The 24,454-nt window shown below is 42.9% G+C and overlaps 1 protein-coding gene and 1 long non-coding RNA gene across 9 annotated transcripts in view; one reads left to right on the top strand and one right to left on the bottom strand.

Moving 5' to 3' along the window:
- Positions 1 to 24,454, bottom strand: part of MATK (megakaryocyte-associated tyrosine kinase) — a 308,995-nt gene that overhangs the window by 94,961 nt on the left and 189,580 nt on the right. The window lies entirely within an intron of this gene.
- On the top strand, positions 13,368 to 16,588 carry LOC142148724 (uncharacterized). Its single transcript, XR_012690855.1, has 3 exons — positions 13,368 to 13,458; positions 13,753 to 13,833; positions 15,976 to 16,588. It is a non-coding gene; the product is annotated as an uncharacterized LOC142148724 (long non-coding RNA).

Genomic DNA, 24,454 nt, shown 5'->3' with positions numbered 1-24,454 from the left:
AGGCAACGGCCGGACGCTCTACGAGGTAGCGCCGCGTCCCGGCGGCTGGGGAAAGCCGGGCGCGTGCGCATGAAATATACATAGCCTGTGGGTTAATTTAGTTTAATTTATTCATCAAGCAGGGGCTGTGGGGGATTTCAGAGCTAGGCTCTGATTGGCTGTTTCTGGTATTTAGGGCAGTAAGGTCTGAAGCCTCATTGCCGGTTATAGCTTCTGATGCCAGTCTGCTGACCTGCTCTGCGCCTTGTTCCTGTCTGTTGATTATTCTGCTGATTACCTGTGTATGATCCTTTGCCTGGATTTGGACCTTGCCTGTGTATCTCGTGACCCTGACCTCTGGCGTGTTTACCGACCTTCCTGTCTGCTCATGACCCTTGACCTCGGCCTGTTTATTGGAATTGCTATCTGCTGCCGGCCCTTGACCTTTGCTTGGACTTCACTCCGTTTACCTGGGTTCTCCCCAGCCAGTACACACTTCACGACCCTCTGTCAGTCTGCAGCCCAGTCTGTCCCCACCACTAGGGGCTCCAGTAAACACCTGACTGGCAGAGTAGATTCCGGGTTGTGTTGTACGGACTGGAGGGGTTCTTAACAGTCAGGGTGTAGAATGGAGAATGTGATTCTGCAGCTGTTAAAGTTAACCCCATGTTGCAAAGTGATGTGCATGTCCCTGCTCCTATACCTGTGGATATTACTCCCAAAAACAAACCAGGTCTGGATAGAAGTACTTTATAATCAGTACAATTTACAGCGGTTGAATCAATATATGGTCCTCTAAAAGTAGCAGAAGGCACTAGAGCAGCGTTAAAAGCTATATAAACTGCAGCAGTTACAATGCCAGGGATGTTTTCCCAGCTGAATGGGACTGGCAGTTCAAAGCCAGTCAGTGGAGTGGTGGGATAGAAAGGTACTCTTCTTAAGCCTGCTGCCCAGTGTTCAGAACAGGTCCCATGACGTCTACAGCAGGGGTTAATGGTGCAGTGGTAGTGGCTCCTGTGTCAGGTAGCATATCTTATGCAAAAGTAGTATCTGGTGGCAAAAATAATAAAGTAAGCAGACTACAACTTTTAACTCAGCCTCAACCGTCAGTAACTGGGCAACCCTTAAAGTGTAGGAATGTAGTGCAAATGAAATACATTGGCAAAGAATCCCCCCAAGTCGCACAGATTTCTTAAGTCTGCTATTCTCGCATTTTGGTTTCAAAGCAATAGACTTTTTTGCATGTATCCACCCTGTAAATACCCCAGAGTATGATATAAGTTTTATGTCAATATCAGAGGCTTCAGAGCTTCTGGACAAAATGGGCCGGGCTAAAGGGTGTCACCCCATGGTTAAGCCATCCCAGTAACCCGGCAAGAGAGGGCTAAGATCACAATATTGGTTCGCAATGAGTTTATTCCAGTGGCAGATCTGACCTATTGGCTGCATCGTTATTAAGATATAATATCTCCTTTAGAGAAGGTTCCAGACCCCAGCTGCCATGTGTGGGGTGGTGGGTGGTCAGCCGTGGTCCATCTGCGATGCACGGAGGCTGGACCAAGGCACAGTCCATCTACGGCCTTTATAGGTTGTGATCGCATTCAATGCTTTTACCCCGGCCAGCCGAGGATGTGCCATCGCTTCGGTGACTTCCGTCATCTCAGCATGAACTGCCTCACCATTAAGTGTGGGTAATGTAGGGGGCTGGGACACGAGGCCAAGTCCTGTACGATCATACTGTGTAATCTGTGTGGATTGGAGGGCCATCCATTCAGTCGGTGCCCCCAGGCCTCTCACAACAGTTCTGAAATATCAGATAGGGAACTTGTTCAGTTGGAGTCTAACCTCAATGGTGAGGAAGTTCTTCTTTTGGATGAGGAGTCCATCCCAGCCAAGTGAAGAAGAAGTAATTTGGGGTCCTACTTCTATAACTCTGTAAGGATGGCTTCCCAGCCTATAAGATTTGCCACCATTAATGTGGCATCCATTGTGTCCGAAAAAGCTCGTTACATGGCATTTGATTTTTTTCAGCACGGTTGAGGCTGATTTTTTATTTTTGCAGGAGTCCAGAATAGGCCGGCTTGCCGACCTACACAAAGCCAAAAGGGAGGGGAGGCGTGGGCCCTCATATTTGTCTCTTGAGGCCGAGCCGCACGGTGGGGTTGCGGTCCAATTTACCGATATGATAACTGTCCAACGAGTTATAGAACTCCAAGTAGGAAGATGTATGGTTTTGGATGTCAACCTGAGAGGACACGACCTAAGATTGATTAACATCTATTGTCCACAAACCAAATGGGAAAGGAAGTGTCTTTTCAGGGAGATAAAGCCATATCTTTTTTTCGGCCCGGCAGATAGTCTTTGGTGGTGACTTCAACACTATTATTAGGACCAAGGACAGGGAAGGTTCAAGGACATCTCTGGGCTATGACTCCATTTTTCTAGCTAGCATGACGAGGAAGGCGGGTCTGGTGGATGCGCATGTTCGCCATTCTCCAGACCTCACGGGTCAGAGGTAGCTGGAAGTCTAGGATAGATAGTTTTTTTGTTAAGGAGAGCTCGAAGACTTAGGCTCCTAAACTGAAGTTGGTAGAGTTCTCTGACCACGTTTACCTTAGTGTATCCTTGAATACTTCAGGTACTCTTTAGAAGGGTAGGGGCCTTTGGCGCCTGAACTCTAAGCTCCTAGAGGAGGAGGTGATAAGACAGACACTTTTGAAGGCAGGTTGGAGTAGGTCAGAGTGGTGGGAGGTATTTAAAAAGAGGACCCGGGGATTCTTCCGTGACCTGGTAGCTAGAAACAACTTGATAAGAGAAAATACCTATTCGGCATTAACAAGGAAACTTGGATTCCTGATCTCTGAAAAGGGAGATGGTGGGGAAATCTCCCGAGTGAAGGCTCAGATGAGAGAGGTGCAATGTGACCGGTTTGCTTCCTTGGTTCTCGAGAGGGATTACGGGAAGTACCACTTACCCGACCCTTACCTTAACTGCAGGAAATCGGTAGACATGAAAGAGGTGAGGGGCCTGTATGATGCTGGGAGTGTCCTCACTTGGTGTTGTGCAATCTTTCTACTCTGATCTCTTGTCTGAGAAATCACTAGACAGAGAGAAGATGGACCATTTTCTGAGGGAGACACCTGGTCTTGAGGATCTCAGCAGTTCACTTGAGTCTTTGGGCAGCGAGATAACGGTGGATGAAGTCAGAATGGCCATAGACGAGTGGTCTAAAAAGAAATCTCCAGGCCCGGATGGCTTAACCTCCGAGTTCTTTAAGATCTTTGTGGACATTATGGCTCTACGTCTTGTGCAGGTTTTTAATGAGAGCCTGGAGAGAGGTTTATTACCTCCCTCCATGAGGGTTTCCACAATTATTTTGCTGTCCAAAGGGAAGGATCAGTCGCGTATTGAGAACTGGCGGCCCATAGCCCTTCTCAATGCCGACAGAAAGATTTTGGCAAAAATACTTTTTAATAGACTGATGCAGATCTCCGGTCAAATGCTTTTCCCCTCACAGCATTGCACTGTGAAAGGCTGAAGTACCTTGAGTGCTGTCCTCGGGGTCCGGGAGGCCATTGAGCATTGTCGGGCTGAGAAGTGGGGAAAGTATCTTTTAGCTCTGGTTAAGTCGAAGGCCTTTGACAGGGTGGATTACGAGTACCCGTGGGCTCTACTTCTGAGGTATGGTCGTCCAGTGCGGGTGGTGAACTGGCTTCGTACTATTTACAAGCAGGCGGAGAGCTTCCCTCTTGTGAATAGTTGGGTAGGTCCATCCTTTGTGGTCAACTCTGGAGTAAGGCAGGGTTGTCCCCTGAGCCCCCTCTTGTTTGTGTTTGCAATAGTTCCTTTTATTCAAAGGATTGAAGGCGGCTCGATAGGAGGGGTGCTGTTGGGTCCGGAGTGTCCTTTGAAGGTGGTGGCCTACGCAGACGATGTCACTGTCGTCTTCTCGAGTCCAGTGGCAGCAATAGAGGTAGCATCTCTGGTCTGCAGGTACTCCGAGGCCAGCGGCTCAAAAGTAAACAGGAAAAGAGTGAAGTTTTCTGGATGGGGGAGGAAGGTGGTCAGTTCGACCTTCCGGACAGCCTTCCGGGCCAGTAGTAAGATCAAAATTTTAGGAATTCAATTCGGACCTGGTGATTATGTCAAACAAAACTGGAAGATAAAACTAGAGGAAGCTTCTCGGAAAGTGGAGAGCTGGAGGAGGTGGAAGCTTTCTGTTAGGGAAAGAGTAGACCTTGTGAAGTCCTACCTGATCCCGGAGTTTCTGTACATTAGCTACGTGTGCCTTTTGCCACAGTCTTTATGGTCTAGGGTTTATGCAGTTTTCTTCCTTTTACTTTGGGGGAATAGGCTGAACCTGATCAAGCGAACTGTGACCTACAGATCGAGGAGGGATGGTGGCCTGGGTATGGTTAACCCAGTGCTGTTCTTTCTATCAACTTTTTTAAAGTTGCACCTCAGTAGTCTCTTTCTTGAGACTCCTCCTCAATGGGTAGGTGGCTTTAGGGTCTGGGTGCATCCCTTCCTTAATGTTTGGATGGAAGGTGGTAGGGTGAGGACCTTTTGGGTCCGTCATGGGTATCTCCCGACCTATGCATCTCTGGGATTTAAAGTGACAAGGCGTTGGGGCCTGGAGGCGGGGGAAGTCAGGAACTTCTCTAGAAGGGAGTTGGAGAGGAGAGTCCTGCACTCTCATTTTTGGGCTCAGCTGTCACTAAGAGACTGCTCAGGTGATATATGCTCAGAGGTTCTTTCCCTGGTTAATACCGGGAGTGTTCCTCTGAAGTTTTGGGACATTGCCCGGCTCTCTTTCCATGGGAGACTCTATGTGAGAGGGAATCTGAAGTATAGAAGTGCCGATAATTGTGGTTGTCCACGGGAGGAGTGTCAGGGGAAGGAAGAGACTATGGCCCATTTCTTGCTTGAGTGCCCCTTTAACATAGAAATTTACAGGAGAGTTTCCAGGTCTTTTGGCATCCTTTGCCTTTCAGGGCTCAGTTACTCTGAATGGGTCTATGGTGCATTCAAGGATAGGTGGCGGGATTTTGATTTTGGCACCCTTTTTTTAGTTAGTTTAGTTACTAGATGCTTCCCTTGGAACGCTAGGTGTCATGTTTCCATTAGACAAAAGGTCCTTCCCTGTGAAGTGGTGGTGGGTGACATTCTCCACGAGGTGTGGAAATTAAGGGATAAGGAAAAGCGCCGGATGACCAATGCAAACTGGGTTAGGCTCTGGCGGGGTCTGAGGCCTCCGTAGGCAGGGCCATCTTTTCCATTGGGAACGATGGGCAGCTGCCCGGGGGCCCCACGGGCAAGAGGGCCCCATAGGCACGTCTCTTAATGAGAATAAATAATCCTGCAAAAGAAAAAAACCTGCAAAAAAACCTACAAGGGTCACTGAGCAAGTACATCTATCTATCTCAATCTCTATATATCTATATCTATATCAGTATCTGTATACATCTATATCTATATCTATATTTATATTTAGGGGCCCCGGTGCACTGCTTTGCCCAGGGGCCCATACTGTTGTTAAGATGGCCCTGTCCGTAGGGGGGCCAAAGTCCGGGATGTCTTCCCATCTGTGGCTGCCTATCTTTTCACCTCCCTTAGATTTTCAGTGAATAATTACCGATATTTTTATATATGGCTACATACATCTAAACATTCAATTTATTTCTTCTTTGCTTAAGAATATTTTGATGGTTTGTTGTGATTTTTGGTGGTTGGGGGTGGTTTGAAGTGTTTCTTTGGGTGGTTTTTGATGTGGCTTTAAATAATGTATTATATGTGTTTTGTTTTGGTTTATTTGGTGTGGGCACCCTTCTGATTTTATATTGTGCTTTTATCCTGTTAATTATTATGGACTAATGCTGGACTTTACGGGATATTTCCCATAATATTTATGTTCTTTTAATTTTGGGTGTCTCATCATGTATTAATTGGTTATGTTAGGTTGCAAGCTTTAAATAAACAATATTTCCAGCCATCGCATAGTCCATGGGCGTCCATTGTTGTATTGGTTCCCAAGAAGGACAAAACAATGCGGTATTGCGTAGATTACCGCCGGTTGAACGAGGTGACCGTGTCTGATGCCTACCCCCTGCCCCGAATTGACGCTCTGTTAGACGAGTTAGCTGGAGCAAAGTATATTTCCACCTTTGACTTGAGCAAGGGGTATTGGCAGAGACCGCTGACCCCCGAGGCTCAGGAACGGTCGGCATTCATCACCCCATGTGACCTGTTTTAGTTTAAGTCCATGCCATTTGGGATGAAGAATGCTCCCGCCACCTTTCAGCGTGTGGTTGTTTACCTGCTGGAAGGGTGTAAAGGCTTTGCTCAGGCATACTTGGATGTCATTGCCATTTTCAGTACATCCTGGGAGGACCATCTGAGACATGTAGGGCGAGTGTTGGAGAAAATTCAGTGGGCAGGTCTGACCATCAGAGCAGACAAGTGTCAAATGGGGATGTCAGAGGTGCAGTACCTGGGTCATCGTGTGGGGGGAGGTAGGGTTAAGCCAGAACCAGCTAAGGTAGAGGCAATCCGAGACTGGCCGCGGCCCACAACCCAAAAACAAGTACTGGCCTTCTTTGGGACCTCAGGCTACTACAGATGATTTGTTTCAAATGTTAGCAATGTAGCGAAGCCCCTGACAGATCTCACTAAGAAGAAACTCCCCAAAGTAGTTGACTGGACACCTGCTTGTGAGCTGGCATTTCAGTCGTTAAAGGAAGCCCTGGCTCGTGCTCCAGTGCTGTTGGCGCCTAATTATGACAAGGACTTTATTGTGCAAACTGATGCGTCACAGTATGGACTGGGAGCAGTACTTAGCTATGTGGGGCCTGATGGGCAGGTGCACCCCATGGCCTATCTGAGCAGAAAACAGCTAAATTGGGAGGTGCGGTATGCCACAATTGAGGAGGAATGTTTGGCCATTGTTTGGACAGTGAAAAAACTACAACCTTATTAGTATGGATGACATTTTACTGTGGTGACTGATCATAATCCTTTAAAGTGGCTAGAAGACACCACAAGGGAAAATGGCCGTTTGTTACGCAGGAGCCTTGCACTTCAAATTTATGACTTAATTCACAAGCAGGGAAAGGCTCACAGCAATGCGGAGGGGCTGTCTCGGCAGGAAGTGCCAGATCCGCCAGATCACCTCCGGTAATACTGCAGACCAGGAGCCAAATCTTTGGACATGGCACCCTGGTTGCCGCATGGACAAGGGAAGGGGGGTGGGTGACTGAATCATTATTAAATAACTTTTGGTAAACATTTATTTAAAGCGAATACCGCAGGGTACTTATTTATGTAATTGCATTTGCACTTTTTTTTTCATATTGTGTATATTGTAAGATAGGAAATCGTTATTTCTGAGACCAGGGGAGGAAATTTGTCTCTTGTTTAACCTTGCTATAGAATATGCCTATTTCTGATGTATATATATATCTGATACAATGAGCCTGTGTTTACAAAGCCTCTTGTGTATTGTGATTATGTATTCCGAACAGTCTGATGAAAGGCCACATGTTAATTAGATCTTTTGATGTGTGAAGGTCCAACATTGAAGGCAGGAAATTTTAATTAAGTCTGGCTCCTGGTTTCTCTGCATTTGTAAACCAGGTGTAGGACATCACAGCGTTTTTAAGAATTTCATAGCTAAGTATAAATATTAGTGGCTTTGCAATGTATGTAAATCAATGTTTTGGAAAACGGGGCTACATCCTGAATCTAAAAATAGCATATGTCAGAACTGTATAAAAGATGAGCTGTGTGAGCATGTAATGTATCATTCTGATGTTCCATCTGACCTGACCACTGATACCTCTACTCAGTGAGAGCAAATAAAACATCACTCTGCTTCAAAGACCTGATTGACAACTTCTCCAATATCGCTGTAATCCTGTGACCTACCGATTAAACCCTAAAATCTAATCAGTTCTCCGGCTGATTCTGAGCTTTGGACCCAAGCTTTTCCAGTACCACCGCTCTGCCTGCTACCTGCAGCTCTGGTCAGTGTGATAGGCCAGGGAGGATTCATCCACAGTGACCCGGATCCATAGCAAGAGGTCCGGAGTTACCAGCCCAAGTACAGGAGTACACTAGCAGTGACAGTTACCCAGAAAGAATGTGGTTCCGAGCGCCATAAAGGAGTTCAATGGTGGCAGCAGGCCCCTCCCACTGCAGCAGGAGGGGCGTATTCGAAATAACAAAAGGGAATGGTGGCAAAGTAAGCCCAGCCAGTTCCCAGCAACAACAGACAGGGTGACATAGGCGGTCCATCCTGTCACAGGTAACACACTGTTTAGAGCAGATGATCAGCCAAATAGATAGAATAGAAAGAGGAGGGGGTAGCAGTGTTCAAGAAAGTCTACAGTGACATTCAGGAGAGCTCCATTGCTAATTCTCATTGCAGAAAAATACAAATACTAGTGCTGTCAGGGTTGATGCAATTCTGCAGTCAAATTCTACTGTGTGATATAGGTAACACACAAAAAGGAGAGCTCCATTACTAATTGTCATTGCTGAAATACAAATACTAGGACTTGCAGGCTTTTCTTCTGACTTTTCAGTCAAAGTGTATGGTGTTATATACACCCAAAGAGAAGAGCTTCATTGCTCCATTGCTAATTGTCATTGCTGAAATACAAATAATAGGCCTTGCAAGCTTTTCTTCTGAATTTGCAGTCAAAGTGTACGGTGTTATCAAAATGGATTCATAGCAGTATACAGAAGAGCAGGAGCACCAATCTGCTGCTGCCACCAGTCATGATGATCGTAATCCCTATAGGTCATCTGATAAAGCCTATATAAAAATACATAGTGTTTTTAAGTCAGGGAATACTTTTACGTGTAAAAGTCGAACTGGAAGAAAACAGTAAGGCATTAGAGGAAAATGTATGTTCAGATTCAGAAATGACACAAATCCCTGAGGAGAGTCCATCCCCAAATGTGAGGTGTAATCGTGACCATTCATAAAGAAGGCCACTTTCAGCATTTCTGCAGATGTGTGCCTGAACAGCCCGAGTATAGCCGGTGATACTACAATTATGGATGCCACTTTGGAATTGCAACAGGATGAGGGGGATATTTGTGTAGCCGACAAGGGCGCTAATGAGGATGTTGAAGAGGATGATGTTGTTTGTGTAAGTTCTGCACCGGTGGAAGCAGTTCTTGCATGTGATAAGAAGGAGGCCATTGTCATGCCTGGACATAAGACCAAAAAAATCCACCTATTATGTGTGGAATTATTTTTACCCAAATCCTGACAACAGTTGTCTAGCCATTTGTAGCATTTGTAAAGCCACAGAGATGTAAGCATGGATGTCTAAATAGATGTGTATATGTATTGCCTTCCACTTTGCTGCTGTTTCATCAAGTGTAATCTGCACTTTACATCAAAGGTACCTAACTAGATTATAATTTTGTGGGAATTGGGGCTGATTCGAAGCTCACTGATGAACTCGCTTTTAGCTGGGAATGACAATGGCTCTTTTTGTGCATTGTATGGCACCCTGGATTGGTGTGTGTCTGATAAAAGCACACATCCCGGAGGGGGTCAGCGCTCGTCGCCATGTATTAGCTGTAGAATTACCTCACTTATACAAGAAACAGGTGGAGCGATCAAATGAACCATAACTGTGTTCATGATCCAAGGACAATTCCATCTTGCCCCACTTTTCTTTTCTGCCACTGCTGTGTGCCAATGTGTCCTAGATGTGGTAGGAACTGCCGTGTGTTTGAGTCATTGCTCGGTCGCTTATCATCCAGCCAGGTCGCTGCAGTATTTTTCTGAAAGTGTATGAAAATAATAATGTGACCTGTGAGGTAGTCACAACTGACTGCAAATGACTTGAAATTAGTGTTAGTGAGGTTAATAATAATGTAGGAGCAAAAATGAGCAAAATTATTTCTGCAGTCCCAAAAAATAGGAACTGCAATCAATATTACTACGTTCACTGTTTCTGCAGTCCAAAAAAATAGGAACTGCAATCTATATTGCTACGTTCACTGTTTCAGCAGTCCCAAAGTGTGTGTGGTTTAAGGGTACGCTCTCTTGTGCTGCATATAATGGAGTACAAAAATTTGGAGGATGAAGTAGGGAAAGATCAAGACCCACTTTCTCCTAATGCTGAAGCTGCTGCCACTAGTCATGACATGCCACTAGTCAAGTCATGACGATGAAATGCCATCAATGTCATCTGCCAAGGGCGATGCCCAATCTTCAACACCTGTGGCTGCGAGGAAAAAGCTCAGTTTTCTTAAAAGACCCGCTGGCGGGGATGCTGAGAACATCTGGTCTGGACTGAAGGACCTGCCAACCATTGTCGCTGTATTGGATGCTGTCACAATTGAAAAAATGGTGGAGGATTACTTTGCTGACACCATCCAAGTAGACATGTCAGACAGTCCATATTCTTACTGGCAGGAAAAAAAGCCAGTTTGGAAGCCCCTGTACAAACTGGCTCTATTTTACCTGAGTTGTCCCCCCTCCAGTGTGTACTCGGAAAGAGCTTTTAGTGCAGCGGGGAACCTGGTCAGTGAGCGGCGAAGGAGGTTGCTTCCGCAAAACGTTGAAAAAATGATGTTCATAAAAATGAATTATCAATTCCTCAATCAAGAACAGCACTGCCCTCCAGAGACTACAGAAGGACCTGTGGTTGTGGAGTCCAGCAGAGACGAATTGATAATGTGTGAGGATGAGGAAGTAAACACTGAAGGGGGCGAGGAATCAGAAGATGAGGATGAGGACGACATCTTGCCTCAGTAGAGCCAGTTTAGTTTGTACAGGGAGAGATGAACAGCTTTTTTTTGTGTGGGCGCCCAAACAAACCAATCATTTCAGCCACAGTAGTTTGGTAGGCCCTGTCGCTGAAATGATTGGTTTGTTAAAGTGCGCATGTCCTATTTCAACAACATCAGGGTGGGTGGAAGGGCCCAAGGACAATTCCATCGTGCAACTCTTTTTTTGGCGTTATGTGACCGTGCAACAGTCGTTTGCCATGAGCACGAATTACGACAGTAGTCATCCTATGGCAAAGCGGATAACTGCGGCCTTAACAGCTATGTTGGTGTTAGACGTGCATCCGGTGTCCACCATCTGTGCAGTGGAATTTAGACAGTTGAAGGAGGTATTGTGGCCAAATTGGGTACCGGGGCCACTCCACTACGCAGTCCAGAAATCTTAGTATCAGATATTAAACTACGTTCACTGTTCCTGCAGTGCAGAAATATTAGTATCAGATATTAAATTACGTTCACTGTTCCTGCTACATCAAAAAAGCATGAACATGCCCTGCCATCAACAAAAACAAGAGGTAGTGACGTGCTTGAACTCCACCCTCTATATGCTGCAGAGGATGGAGGAGCAGAAAAAGGCCATTCAAGCCTACACAGCCACCTACGATGGGCCACGTGTTTGTGCCGCCGACTTGTGTCGCTTTGCTTAGACATCCAGCTACCTCGGTGCAACCTTTTGGACTAAAAACAATATTGTGAGGTGTTCACAATAGACTGGAAATTAGTGGAAATGAATGTTATTGAGTTTAATAATAGTGTAGGAGTGAAAAAAAAAACCAAATATGGATTTTAGCACTTTTTATGCTTTTTAAAAAAAAAATCAGAACCCAAAACCCAAAATCACAACCAAAACCTTTCGTGGGGTGTTTTGGCGAAACAAATCAGAACCCAAAACCTCAAGCTAATCAGAACCAAAAACCCAAAGCCCCAAAAGTGCCCGGTGTACACCCTTACTTTTTTTGGGAAAATTAGATTTTGATGTGCATTATCATTGGCACATGAAGTTTCTAAGAATTATTAATGGTACATTACAACTTTGTATTATCAGTAGCATTTTGGAGCTTGCAGAGCTTTATCACTGTAATATTACAACATAATTGGGACTATCAATGACATATTAGATCCTGGTGCTCATTATAAATCACATATTCAATTTTGCATGTTAGCATCTGCTATTAAAATATTTTTGCTCTTGATCACAGAGTCTCAATTACAATTGTCTCTTGACACTGGCATTAAGCCAGAAGGAGCATTGCTACTGATATTCCTGCCAAATCAAGATATGTAAATAGTCGTACTAGTTGGCACGTGAGCGTCATGTGATTGGCTCGTATCATAAAGGTGATTGACCTGTTTCTGCCGAAGTTCCTGGCTTACTGTAGTAAATGCAATATAAAATGGAATTGGGTGTCAGGTATCCCTACCCTTAAAGACTCATATTAGATTTTTATGATACAATTTACAGACAGTGATTTTAGAGTAGCGTTGGGATGCAATTAGCATCTCTGGGAAACATGGCACTTGCAGCTATTAATACAGGTATTGGTAATTAAATACAAAATATAACAAACAGTCCTAAATTTGGCAGAAAAATCCGATACAATATCAAATTTATTCAGTGTAGTGAATAAGGGGAGAGATTAGAGGATATGGTGAAATAGTGGTGCCTAATATAGACTTACGTTTGATCGTCAGCAAGGTTATATGTGCTATCCCGTTTTTTCTTTAACATGACTCTTATTTTAGTGTTGTTCTGGCACTCACTGTATACAAAAGTTTGAAATTAAACATAATTTGATATATATATAACCTTATATCATTTCAAAGACTGAAATAGGTTGTTAACAGAATTATGTGTCAACTCTTGATGCAGAACAGGGGAGTAAGAAGACATTTGTGGGCACCATAGCAACATTTTCTAAGTGTTCCCATGTACCTGCCAAATGTGAAAAAATACATATGCGTATGCTTTGACAGGGAATGCAGAGCCCCCAGATTAGAAAGCCCACAACAGTTGTGTCCCTGCTAATATTTGATGCAGAGTAAAACATAATATAACTCTCTCAGATCATAACTAATGTTGTTACCAGAGCTGGATCAAGGCTCTGGGTGACCCGGGGCACTTAAGACAGGGGGGGCCCTAAGGTGTAATATGGCTATAATTTTAGACAAATACACAGACAATGCTGTGTGCACTACTGTTAGGTTCATGCAGCCTCGGACTGGCCTATCAGGGAAGCCGGGCTATCCACCGAATGGCCCCGACACCTGATAGCCCCGCCCCCTTCCTTTGTGGTCTTGTACCCAGCTTACACAACTCCCTTTTGTTTCATTTATGTCATCACATTTCCTTTCTCAAAATGAGTCTCTTCTCTTAGGTCAATAATAAACTTTTTACCTCCAGGGACCCGGAGGTCCCCGTTCAATTTTTATTATAACAGACTGCTCAGACTTACTACTATGACAGCTGTCCCCCACTGCATCTCCTCCCCAGCCTCCCAGCTGTTGTTGTGAGCCTCTCAGTGACAGGCAGCAGCTGTCAAATGAGATCAGAGGTGAACTGCAGGGGAATGACTCATGTGATCATATGATTCTGACTCTGCTTCTTAGTTCATCAACTTCCTGCTGCTGCTGTAGGAAGAAGGAGGCTCTACTATTAAGAGAGGCTGTGTAAGTATTTTTTATTTTTTTCATAAATGTGCATTTTAGTATTACTAGGTGCAAAATGTGGTGGCAGTAAGTTATTTTGTCATGGCTATCATGATAGAACCATTTTAGCGTCCAGCTGTAATATAATCTCTGGGTAAGATCATACTTGCCTACCGGGAGAGGGGGCGTGACTGGAGGGTGGGAGGGGGCGGGGCGAGGTCTGTGTCAATTCTCTCCAGCTGATTGAGGCGCTTTCAGATATACTTGACACCGCAGGCAAACTTCGGTCAGAATTTTAGATCTTACAACTTGTAGGTCGCCACAGAGATTCGCTGTCCAGCAGGCTACAAGACAGAGAACGGAGGTTTCCCAGCACATTGAACCCCAACATTCGCGGTCAGTAGATTTCTACTTTTTGGTCTTCCTATTCTGAGTCACTTCATGTCTGTCTGAGGCACCTGACACGGGAATTTGTGAGTCTCAAGTATCATCTGATTAATATAATACAGTACTAAACCAATTTGTTTACTGTAATTGTATTGTTGATTAGATTTTTGAAAGATGAGTGAATTTTGAGTACATGTGTTTATGCCTATTGTATGATGTATAAAGCATAAAAGTCACATAAGACATTGATCAAAGAAGCATGGAATGGAATAGAGGGATTTAGAGAGTTACTGTTCTGAACATTGAGTGAACATTTTAGACACCATCCCCAGAGATATATCAAAGAAGGGAGATTCGGTAATCTGCCCAAATTGTGTAAGAGAGATTTCCAAAAGACCTACGTCCCAGATACTGTCAAAGAAGCTATTTAGCACGGACATCCAGTACAAGGATTCCACAGAACAGGGCGTCCACTGCAAGGACAACCCACAGAAACTAGATAAGAGTTCCGTTTTGGACTCAACAGAATACTGTCAATATGGGAAATATAGATAGTAAACAGATAGATGACAACAGCTCCCTCATAGATATGATGCACCTGGACTTTAGAGAAATGGGGGAGTAGAAGGTCTGCAGGGAATTTTTCAAGAAAGCGGGGATAGCAAAAGAAGGAATTGATATGTGTTAATGGAGAAACAAAGGTGTTGCAAGTGGTAATGTGACAAGAACAAAGGGGTATTGAGATCAAACCCCAAGAGATTGTTTGAGGTGGCACAGAAAAGTTAAGAGATCTGGAAAATTGCAATATATGTGGATATGCTAAATGCATCAGAAGCTGAATGATGAATCAACTGTTCAAAAACTGATACAAATGATATAATGAATAAAGTAGGTTGTGTATTATAAAATATATGTTTGATCCTGTGCAGCTGAAAGAGTGAAATGTGCCCCTCCCTTATTCTGTGTAAACGATTTCAGTGTGTTGAGATAAGAAGCATTCTGTTTTTTGTTATCTGACAATGTATGTAACATTGATAAAAAGGTTTTTCAAGTATGCTTATATGTCCGAAATGTGCCGTGTGATAATAACATGTTGAAGCTAACTTGTATTTAGTTTAATGCTGGGACTTGTAGTTCCACAGCAGTAGGCTGGAAGATAGCAGTTAATTTTTCTTTCTCTGTATGTGAGTTTTATCTCTGTCTTACTGCGTGTGAGGGAGATCTGTGTTTGCTGTCTTGACCGTTTTACAAGAGACATGTTTCAAGGTTGGTCCATTGCTGCAGGATTTAGTGGTCGGACAAGATTGTAAATAATGTACATTATCACTATTATTACTAGTGTCAGAACAAAGCTGGCTGGGATCCAACAAGCCGTCTCTGTATTTGAACAAAATAATTTTGTTTCTGAAGTTGAGAAAAATAGCTTTCTCTTTAATGAAGTTGAGAATTGTGGGAGTGAGCTTTTACATGCAGAGATATTAAAAGCTGTTTTTATCTGTGCCAAAATGGCGCTGATAAATGTTCTCAGAAATCAGGAGGGTTTGTTATGCCTTTAAAGAAATGTTACGAGATAAAATGCCGTCAGAGTGAGACTTGCTTAAATAGATATATTTTTACTTTCAACATGGAAATCACAGAATCCGGAAATATGTGTGAATATTTGGTCACGGGAGATTTTGTTGAGAAAATGTTGAGTGATTTACAGACACAATGTGTGGTGTCTAACGAGAGTACGCTGATTTATGAGACAGTGTTGCTTTTAAAATGGCCGAATGCTTAGAAAGTTTTCCGGGGGCTGTTGGTGGTGAATGATTGTTTCTTCCTGAATTTCAATGGAGTCATTCAAGGAGGCTGTACTAGGTGAAGAAAGGAGTGGCTTTGAACACTCGCCAAGGTCTCGTCACTTTGACATTCCCTGTTTGTGAGATTAGGGCCTGACCCTTTGAGGAAATCAGTTTTTCATTGCATGGAACGCATAGCGTCACAGTTAAGCCACAGAGAGAAACTTTTAAACAAGTGTTGTATTAGCAGCCGTTCACTGCAAAAAAAAAATGTTTACTGGTTACCGGTGTACACGCATGTTACAGTCACAGTAATTCCTAGTGAATAAATGTTAATCTCTATGCAAAAGTTTTTGTTTTTTCTTCACAGAAGGTCCAGCTAAAGACCCTTTAGGCAATCCAGGTTGCATTGATCCAACTTCCAATCAATAGAAGTTTGCAATATATTTTGGTCAACAGCCACAACAAACATAAATATAAACTAATGAAGGATTTAAAGAACGTAGACTCTGCTGAGTAATGATTACCTTGTTTTGGAAAGAGATATTAGAGTTTATGGGCTATTCGCATAGCAAATGCATGAACTAGGTGGTTTTTCTGTATGTGCAGAAAGCAAAAGCTTTTTATTTGTATCCTCATTACAGTTTTGAGTCAATCAGTGTTGTAAAGACATTCACTGCCCTTATTTACTGTGCTATAATCGTCATATACTGTAAATAATTCTTTGTATCGTGGGTATGGTAATGCATTGATGGGAATTCAATATTTGTACAGAAATGAAAAAGATTTAAGACTTTAAGAACTATTATCTGTGCTCCTGCAATAGCACTTCTGGATGATAGCAAGCCATTTATAATCTCCTCTGAGCAGAACCAAATGTTTAACCAATTTTAAGCTGAAGTAACTTCAGCACCAGCACTGGCTTTGCCAGATTATGACAAGCCTTTCGCGTTATTTTGTCATGAAGTCAGTGTACATGTACAAGCAGTGTCGGACTGGGGCATGAAGGGCCCACCGGGGGAATGCAGTGATAGGGGCCCACTACATTGGGGTGTGGCCAACTGTAAGAGTGGGTGTGGCCAGTCAAGGGGGTGTGGTCAGCCCATGGAGGGCAACTTATAGCACTATAGTGTGGTCCTTAAAGAACAAAGTGGACAAAAAACTATAGATAAAATATGTATCAATCAATATAAAATATTCTGGAAAGCATTATTATTCGTTGTGTGTCTGTCAATGTGGAGGGAGCTGAGTAACGCTGAATTAGTAATACTAAAGGAGTATTTTTGGGAAGGGAGGGAATTTAGTAAGACAGGTATAAAAAAGAGTTTAATTTGCTACAGGGTGTTGAAAGCTACAACATATTATATATATATATATATATATATATATATATATATATATTATAATCTATATATATGTATATGGTAAATAAGTCTTTATTTTTACTTGTGATCCATCTTATAAGGCTTTAGTGTGTTTAAGCTACATAAGTAAAAATTGCTGTTAAACAAAAAGCTTTCATTCCCTACATTTTTCGTAGATTTTTTTATTTTATGCTGCAGTATTATTTTGAAGAACAAGTTTCATTATAAGTGACAGGGAAATGAGGCCTATAAACTTTGTCCAGCTTGTACCATTCTCTCATAACAACAGACTCTGTTATAGCTGTATTGATGAAAGAGACATTAGAGAGAGAAATTAAGTTAATTAAAGTGTGTCAGGATAAATGGGATTGCTGTATTTACTACACTGAAACTTGCCATCTACATTCCAAAATGAAACAGTGAAAGGATTTTTTTTTTAATGCTGACAAACACTGACTGATCTCCATATGCAGCCAATGTGTGGAGGACCTGGCCGGGAGGCAGAGATTCTGGAATAGCATTTTCATTTTGTCATTTCCACAATGTTATATTAGCTTTTAAGTCAAGTTTTCTATTTAGAAGATTTGGCAACTGAAAGGAAACACAAACGGGTGTTTTCCCACAGTAACTTAGAAATAAGGGGCCTATTTGTTATGGAGAGCCCCATGTCCTCAATAAATCTGATTTTTTCTTATTGCTTTGGTATCAGTTTTTGATATCAGCCTACAGAGGAAGCTTCAGCGCTATAATGTGTAAATTTGTTTCATACCTTAAATCTTTTATTTCAAGTAATCTTCTAGTTTGGTGATCATTATTATGAAGAAAACAGATGCAATTGATATAAGGGAACAGAGAACCTATTTTTAAAAGTCAGCTTTATTAGAGCAGCTGTGGAAAATGAATTTGCTATGGAACAGAAGGGAAAAGGACCTTCACTTGGCTCTGTGCTTATAATAGTATCTCCTGCTGCTTAAAAATGTTTGTGAGATAAAAAAAAAAATAGCACTGGCAACCTGTGTGGCCGATGAGCTCTTTAATGACATCTATCACATCTGTAGAAGAATCTTGTAAAATATTTTTTTTCGTTTTCAAAAGGGTTTGCTATCTTAGAAAAGTGTATAATGGCAGTCCTACATGATGGCGCATTAAATAAATGTCATTTCCACGTTCATGTCTTGTTTCTTTGAGACATATAGCACTATAATCTGTATCACAGGATGATCGTAGTATATGCAGCAGAAAATAACACAAGCTGTCTTGTATTGTGTGCCTTCATAATAATTAGCTTTACATTATGCTGCATTACATAACATTAGAATGTAATTTATGGGCACTCACTTACCTGAAAGCTCCGGCATCCTGCTCCTCTGGGCGGCCGTGATAACAGGAAGACAGCACACTCCTCCTCCCCTGCTGAAGTGTAAAACACACTACCGCGCAGGTGCAGAGAGCCCAGATACAGCTCTCTGCACCTGCGTGGTAGTGTGTTTGTTACACTGGAGTCGCAGACGTCTGGGACCGGCGGTGCAGAGCCGTAACTAGAGATTTTAGTGCCCTGGACGAGAAAGAGCAATGGCGCCCCCCCCCCCCCCCCAACCCGATCTTGTTAGGTGTAGGTTGCCTTTCCCAGCCATGAAAAAAACTCTATATTGCGCCCTCGGAGGTCACACTGCTATCAAATTTACCATAGTCTCTCTCTCTCTGTGTGTGTGTGTGGGTATGTTAAGGAAATTTAGACTGTAAGCTCCAATGGGGCGAGACAGATGTGAGTGAGTTCTCTGTACAGCGCTGCGGAATTAGTGGCCCTGTATAAATAAATGGTGATGATGATGAATTGTAGAACTCTTATTTTATTCAAGTGTATGAACAGAAAATACTTATATAGGTTACTTAAGTAATTCATTTCTTAGAACCCCCCATCTGTTTGGAGAAAGAGCAACACTTTGCAGACATGACACAGTAAATAAGTTTTAGTGACTGCTGCTGTACAGGATGTTTTGATGAAGAGACTGGCCATATCCTAGTTTGTAAGTGGGACAGACTGCTCCATTTCACATGGTCTTCCCATACTGACTGCAGAGGTCAGGTCACAGTGTCATGAATCTCCAGAATTACAGAGCTATATATCTGCCTAGAACAAAGTAAAGGTATTTAACAGTGACCTCTCTTCCACGCTTCATAAGTCAGACACTGGCATTCTCTGCGTATATACATATAGCGTTATTGGTCTAATCAGAAACATGATAATGGATGGGTTACCTCTCACTGCTAATCTTGTCTGATGAAGAAGCTGGAAGATCCGAGTCCATGTAAGAAGTGAACTAACTAAGAAAAGTACAGACACACACAGAAAAGGAGGGGGGAGAGGAAAGAGGGAGAAGAGACATGGTGATAGATAAAGACAGACAGGCAGACACACACACGGTGAGGGAGGAGTGGAATCAGCAGAAAAGCAGGGGAAGGAGCCGTGCACAATGTAGAGGAGGAGCTGAGAGGTCAGGGGGCGCCTGTGTGATGAGTGGTCGCATGCTGCTTCTGTACAGAAGCAGGCAGCATGCGGCCACATATATAGAGATACGGGGGCAATCCTGATTGTGAACGATCCTGCTGGTGTCTCCAGCAAGCTTTACAGCTGGGTATGTTTCACATAGTTGTGCACAGCAAAGAGCGGGCGGCCGTTGCGCCCCCTCGTTACGGCCCTGCGTCGGTGAGGTGCTCCCTGTAAGCTCCGCCCCAAAGTCGGAGGGGCGGGGCTTAATCACATCTGGGCCTACCGGTGTATAGCCCGGCTGGCCGGCAGGCCAGTCCGAGGCTGTGTACAAGGGGTACTAACACAGATACATAGTCGCAAGCTAAGGTCACTTGCATACTACTCTGCACAATTAGACCCAGTACTTCCAGCAGCACCCACCTGTGTAAAAGCAATAAGCTGCAGCTGCTTTAGTGCTTGATAAGAGTATAGATATTGTGCCACGCTGTGACAGAAACCAAGCACAAACAAAACATTTGTTACCGGCCAGATTTACTAAATATGAAGATATACAGCACAATGGACATTCCCTTCTATTGTGAAATAAGTGACATATAACACTTGCTGAGCGCATGTGTATTTTCTTCCTCCTTTATTTTTTTTCCATCCCTAAGAAATCCATAGTTAGAAGATGAAAAGGACGCACAAGAGGCCCCAGAGACTCTCATGTTCATGGATATATGTTAAGATCTTCAGACAAGGAGAGTTTGAGTAAAATGTATTTTACAAGTTTTTTAAAGGTCCAAGGGACACCAGAGAGTGGAGTTCATATTAGCAGGAGGAATATAGATTGCACGTTATTTACCTTTGCTGTACGCTTTAGATGTGTACTAGTCTAGAAAGGAAAGCCAGGTTTGGAAGAAACAGACTCACGCCAATAGTAATATGAAGATCATTATACATAATTAGAAAATTCTAATATGAAAGTTTAATACAACCAAATAAAGAAAAGAGCAACCCATGACTGTAGGGGTTTACACCCAATACAGAAATGTATTTGTGAGTATTGTGGCCCAACACATTATTACATTTACACAAGACAATAGGTTAATATTGGACTACCTGATAGCTTAGTCTGGAGGGTGCTGCCTGATCCTAAATATGTAAATTGAAGCCTAGGGTTGCACCTTTTTAACTAGTGACACAGATGATCCAGAGAAAATGTTTGATAAACACTTACAAAAATTAAGACATGAAATATACATTTTTAAAGGAGCACACTGGAGATTCTTATCTAGAGATATAATTTTCATGGCTGTACCTGGCCGATTGTGTCAAGGGTATAGGAGGATTGGTATCAGGTCTTATACATGTTGTACTTCAAAGACTGTTACTAATCCTTATTATTATTATTATTATTATTATTATTAGTATTATTTTTATATACACTAATAAGACTGATGATGTGGATTATTAACAAGTGTATTAAAGCTAAGTGTTTCTCTTCCAGAAAAATTAAAGTTACCACATCTGTCTTAACCCCTGTACTGTAAACCCCATCTAATGAGTATGAACCTTGTGGAACTCAGAAACAAAGAACCTTTTTCTTGAATCCCAAATGCTCCTTAGTGAAGCCTAGCCTTATGAAGTAGCACTGCTAACTCCCAGTAACGTTACACTTAAGCAGTGCACAATGTTGAATCCTGCTGCCTTATTGCAGCAAGTTTAAAAAGATGGGAGAAGTACCTGTATATATCGGGGTTACCCTAGGGATTTGGGGGAATTCCATCCTAGCTTGAACAGGAAGAAAAAAAATGCAAATACAATTTTTTTCTAAACATTTTCTGAACATGATTGTATATGTAATCCCCTGTCACTTACGAAGCTGAAGTTAGCTTCTTATTCGGCCAGCTGCTTATTCGTTTCTAATTCGTGCTCCAGCTTCTTATTTAGAAAAGCTTATTTTTAATGGATTAAATCAATTTGGATCACTGATTTCACATCAAATTAACACTACAGGGGGTCCCTTATACAAAATGCATTAGTATTTTGCCTGACCCAACATGGTTATTGGCATGAAATCAGGTGGCAAAGTGGGTAAAGTCACCATATTTTATCATTTTGAATAAGTAGCTGCAGTTTTTCACGGCTTAAATGCTGTTGGGCCAGCAATTTGACAGATGGAATCAACAAAGGGTGGTCAGTTACATATAAAACATCTGTCTTTTGCCTGGCCCAACGCTATTTTGGGCATGAAATCAGGTGGCAAAGTGGGCACAGATAGCATTTTGAGCATTTTGAATAAGTAGCTGCAGTTTTTCACGGCTTAAATGCCGTTGGGCCAGCAATTTGACAATGGGAATCAACAAAGGGTGGTCAGTTACATATAAAACATCTGTCTTTTGCCTGGCCCAACGCTGTTTTGGGCATGCAATCAGGTGACAAAGTGGGCATAGATAGCATTTTGAGCATTTTGAATAAGTAGCTGCAGTTTTGCAAGTGTTAAATGCCGTTGGGCCAGCAATTTGACAGATGGAATCAACACAGGGTGGTCAGTTACATATAAAACATCTGTCTTTTGCCTGGCCCAACGCTGTTTTGGGCATGCAATCAGGTGGCAAAGTGGGCACAGATAGCTTTTTTAGCATTTTGAATAAGTAGCTGCAGATTTGCAAGTGTTAAATGCCGTTGGGCCAGCAATTTGACAGTGGGAATCAACACAGGGTGGTTAGTTACATATAAAACATCTGTCTTTTGCCTGGCCCAACGCTGTTTTGGGCATGCAATCAGGTGGCAAAGTGGGCACAGATAGCATTTTGAGCATTTTGAATAAGTAGCTGCAGTTTTTCACGGCTTAAATGCCGTTGGGCCAGCAATTTGACAGTGGGAATCAACACAGGGTGGTCAGTTACATATAAAACATCTGTCTTTTGCCTGGCCCAACGCTGTTTTGGGCATGCAATCAGGTGGCAAAGTGGGCATAGATAGCATTTTGAGCATTTTGAATAAGTAGCTGCAGTTTTGCAAGTGTTAAATGCCGTTGGGCCAGCAATTTGACAGTGGCATTCAACACAGGGTGGTCAGTTACATATACAACATCTGTCTTTTGCCTGGCCCAACGCTGTTTTGGGCATGCAATCAGGTGGCAAAGTGGGCACAGATAGCATTTTGAGCATTTTAAATAAGTAGCTGCAGTTTTTCAAGGGTTGATGGTTTTATTAAAAATTGCAACAAAAATAAATCCAATATCATTTTGTCCAAGAAAAAATAGACTATATACATTATCCAAAGGGTAAAAAGGACCAATATGAACAAACCTCCACACACCCAAATCTACTACAATCCCACCAAAAAACAACTAATACACCACTTCACAAATATAAAAAAAGACAAAAAAAACGCAAATCAAATCAAAAACTTTTTACGAGAGAAACATGCCAACACTTAGCACAATACTCTGCATTACCACAACCCCGCCACCAATCTATAATACCACCCACACATGCTTTACTATCAGGTAATGAAAGCAAACTTTAAATGTATGTAAACCTTACTAGAAAAAAGGGTTTCCACAAAATCTAATAGTGATAAAACAGGATAGATAGCCAAGAATGGAGAGACTGCCAAGCCCCTCTCCATTTCCCTTATTTTCTAAACCTCGTGCAGAATACTATCCACCACCTCACTATAGGGAAGGATTTTGCCCCTAATGGACACTAAACACCGTGCGCTCCATGTGTAAAACCTAACAACTACGCTAACTAAAAAACGAGTGCTTAAATCAAAATCCCCACACCTTTTCAGCGCTCCATACACCCACTCAGGGTAACTAAGCCAAAAAACCAAAAGACAGGGAAGGCCTAAGGCGTGGGACACTCCCTTGTAAACCTCTATATTAAAAGGACACTGAAGCAAGAAGTGGTCCATTGTCTGTTTTTGCCTCATCCACCTCAATCTGCCATTTCCTTGTCACCTTTAAACCCTGAACCACATAGGCCGGGAGGTATCCATGCTTAACTCGAAAAAAAATTCGGGACCCCCATCCAACCATGCATTGAGAAAAGGGTGCACCCACACACGAAAGCCAGCTACCTACAGAGGGGGAGACTCCAAAAAGAGACTCCCGAGATGAAGCTTCAAGAAGTACTAAAGAACAGCACTGGGTCTACCATTCCCAGGCCACCTTCATCCTTCGGTTTGTAGGTCACATTCCTCTTGATGAAGTTCAACTTGTTCCCCCATAACAACTGAAAGAACAAGGAACTGACCTTGACCCTTAATGATTCTGACAACAGACATATGCAACTGACGTACAAAAAAATTGGGATCAAGTAAGTCTTGATCAAATCAATCCGTTCTCTGCAGGGCAGCTTCCACTTCTTCTAGTTATCCACCTTAGAGGCGGCATTTGACCGTTTCAATTCCCAATTTCGCTGGGCATATTCATCCGAACCAAATAGAATAGCTAAGATTTTAACCTCTTGACTGGCCTGAGAGAGCGCATCCGGAATGACAAACTGCTGTCCTACCTCCCCTAACCAGAGAACTTGACTCTTTTCTTGGATCATCTCTGAGCCCAAAGCCTCAGAAAATTCTCAGATTAGATTTTCAATGCCATGCGCCTCGGCCATGTCTGACAAGACGACTGTGACATCCTCAGCATAGGCCGCTACCTTCAAGGAAACATCCACAGCCAGCAGCACTCCTTTCACTGCACCGTTCTAAATCCTCCTGATAAAAGGATCAATCGCAAATACATAGAGGAGAGGGCTCAAGGGACAACCTTGTCTGACTCCAGATGACACCGCAAAAGTAGGACCCACCCAACCATTTACAAGAGGGAAGCTCTCGGCCTGCCTATAAATGGTACGTAGCCAATCAACCAACCTCACTGGCAGACCATACCTCTCAAGAAGTGCCCACAGATATTCATGATTGACACAATCAAACGCCTTAGATTGATCCAGCGCCAGAAGGTACTCACCCCACTTCTCAGCCCTGCACTGCTCCACGGC

The sequence above is a fragment of the Mixophyes fleayi genome, chromosome 1 (assembly GCF_038048845.1).
Source record: "Mixophyes fleayi isolate aMixFle1 chromosome 1, aMixFle1.hap1, whole genome shotgun sequence".
NCBI lineage: Eukaryota > Metazoa > Chordata > Amphibia > Anura > Limnodynastidae > Mixophyes > Mixophyes fleayi.
The sequence above is the reverse complement of the archived record's forward strand: the minus strand, read 5'-3'. Positions and strand labels throughout refer to the sequence as shown.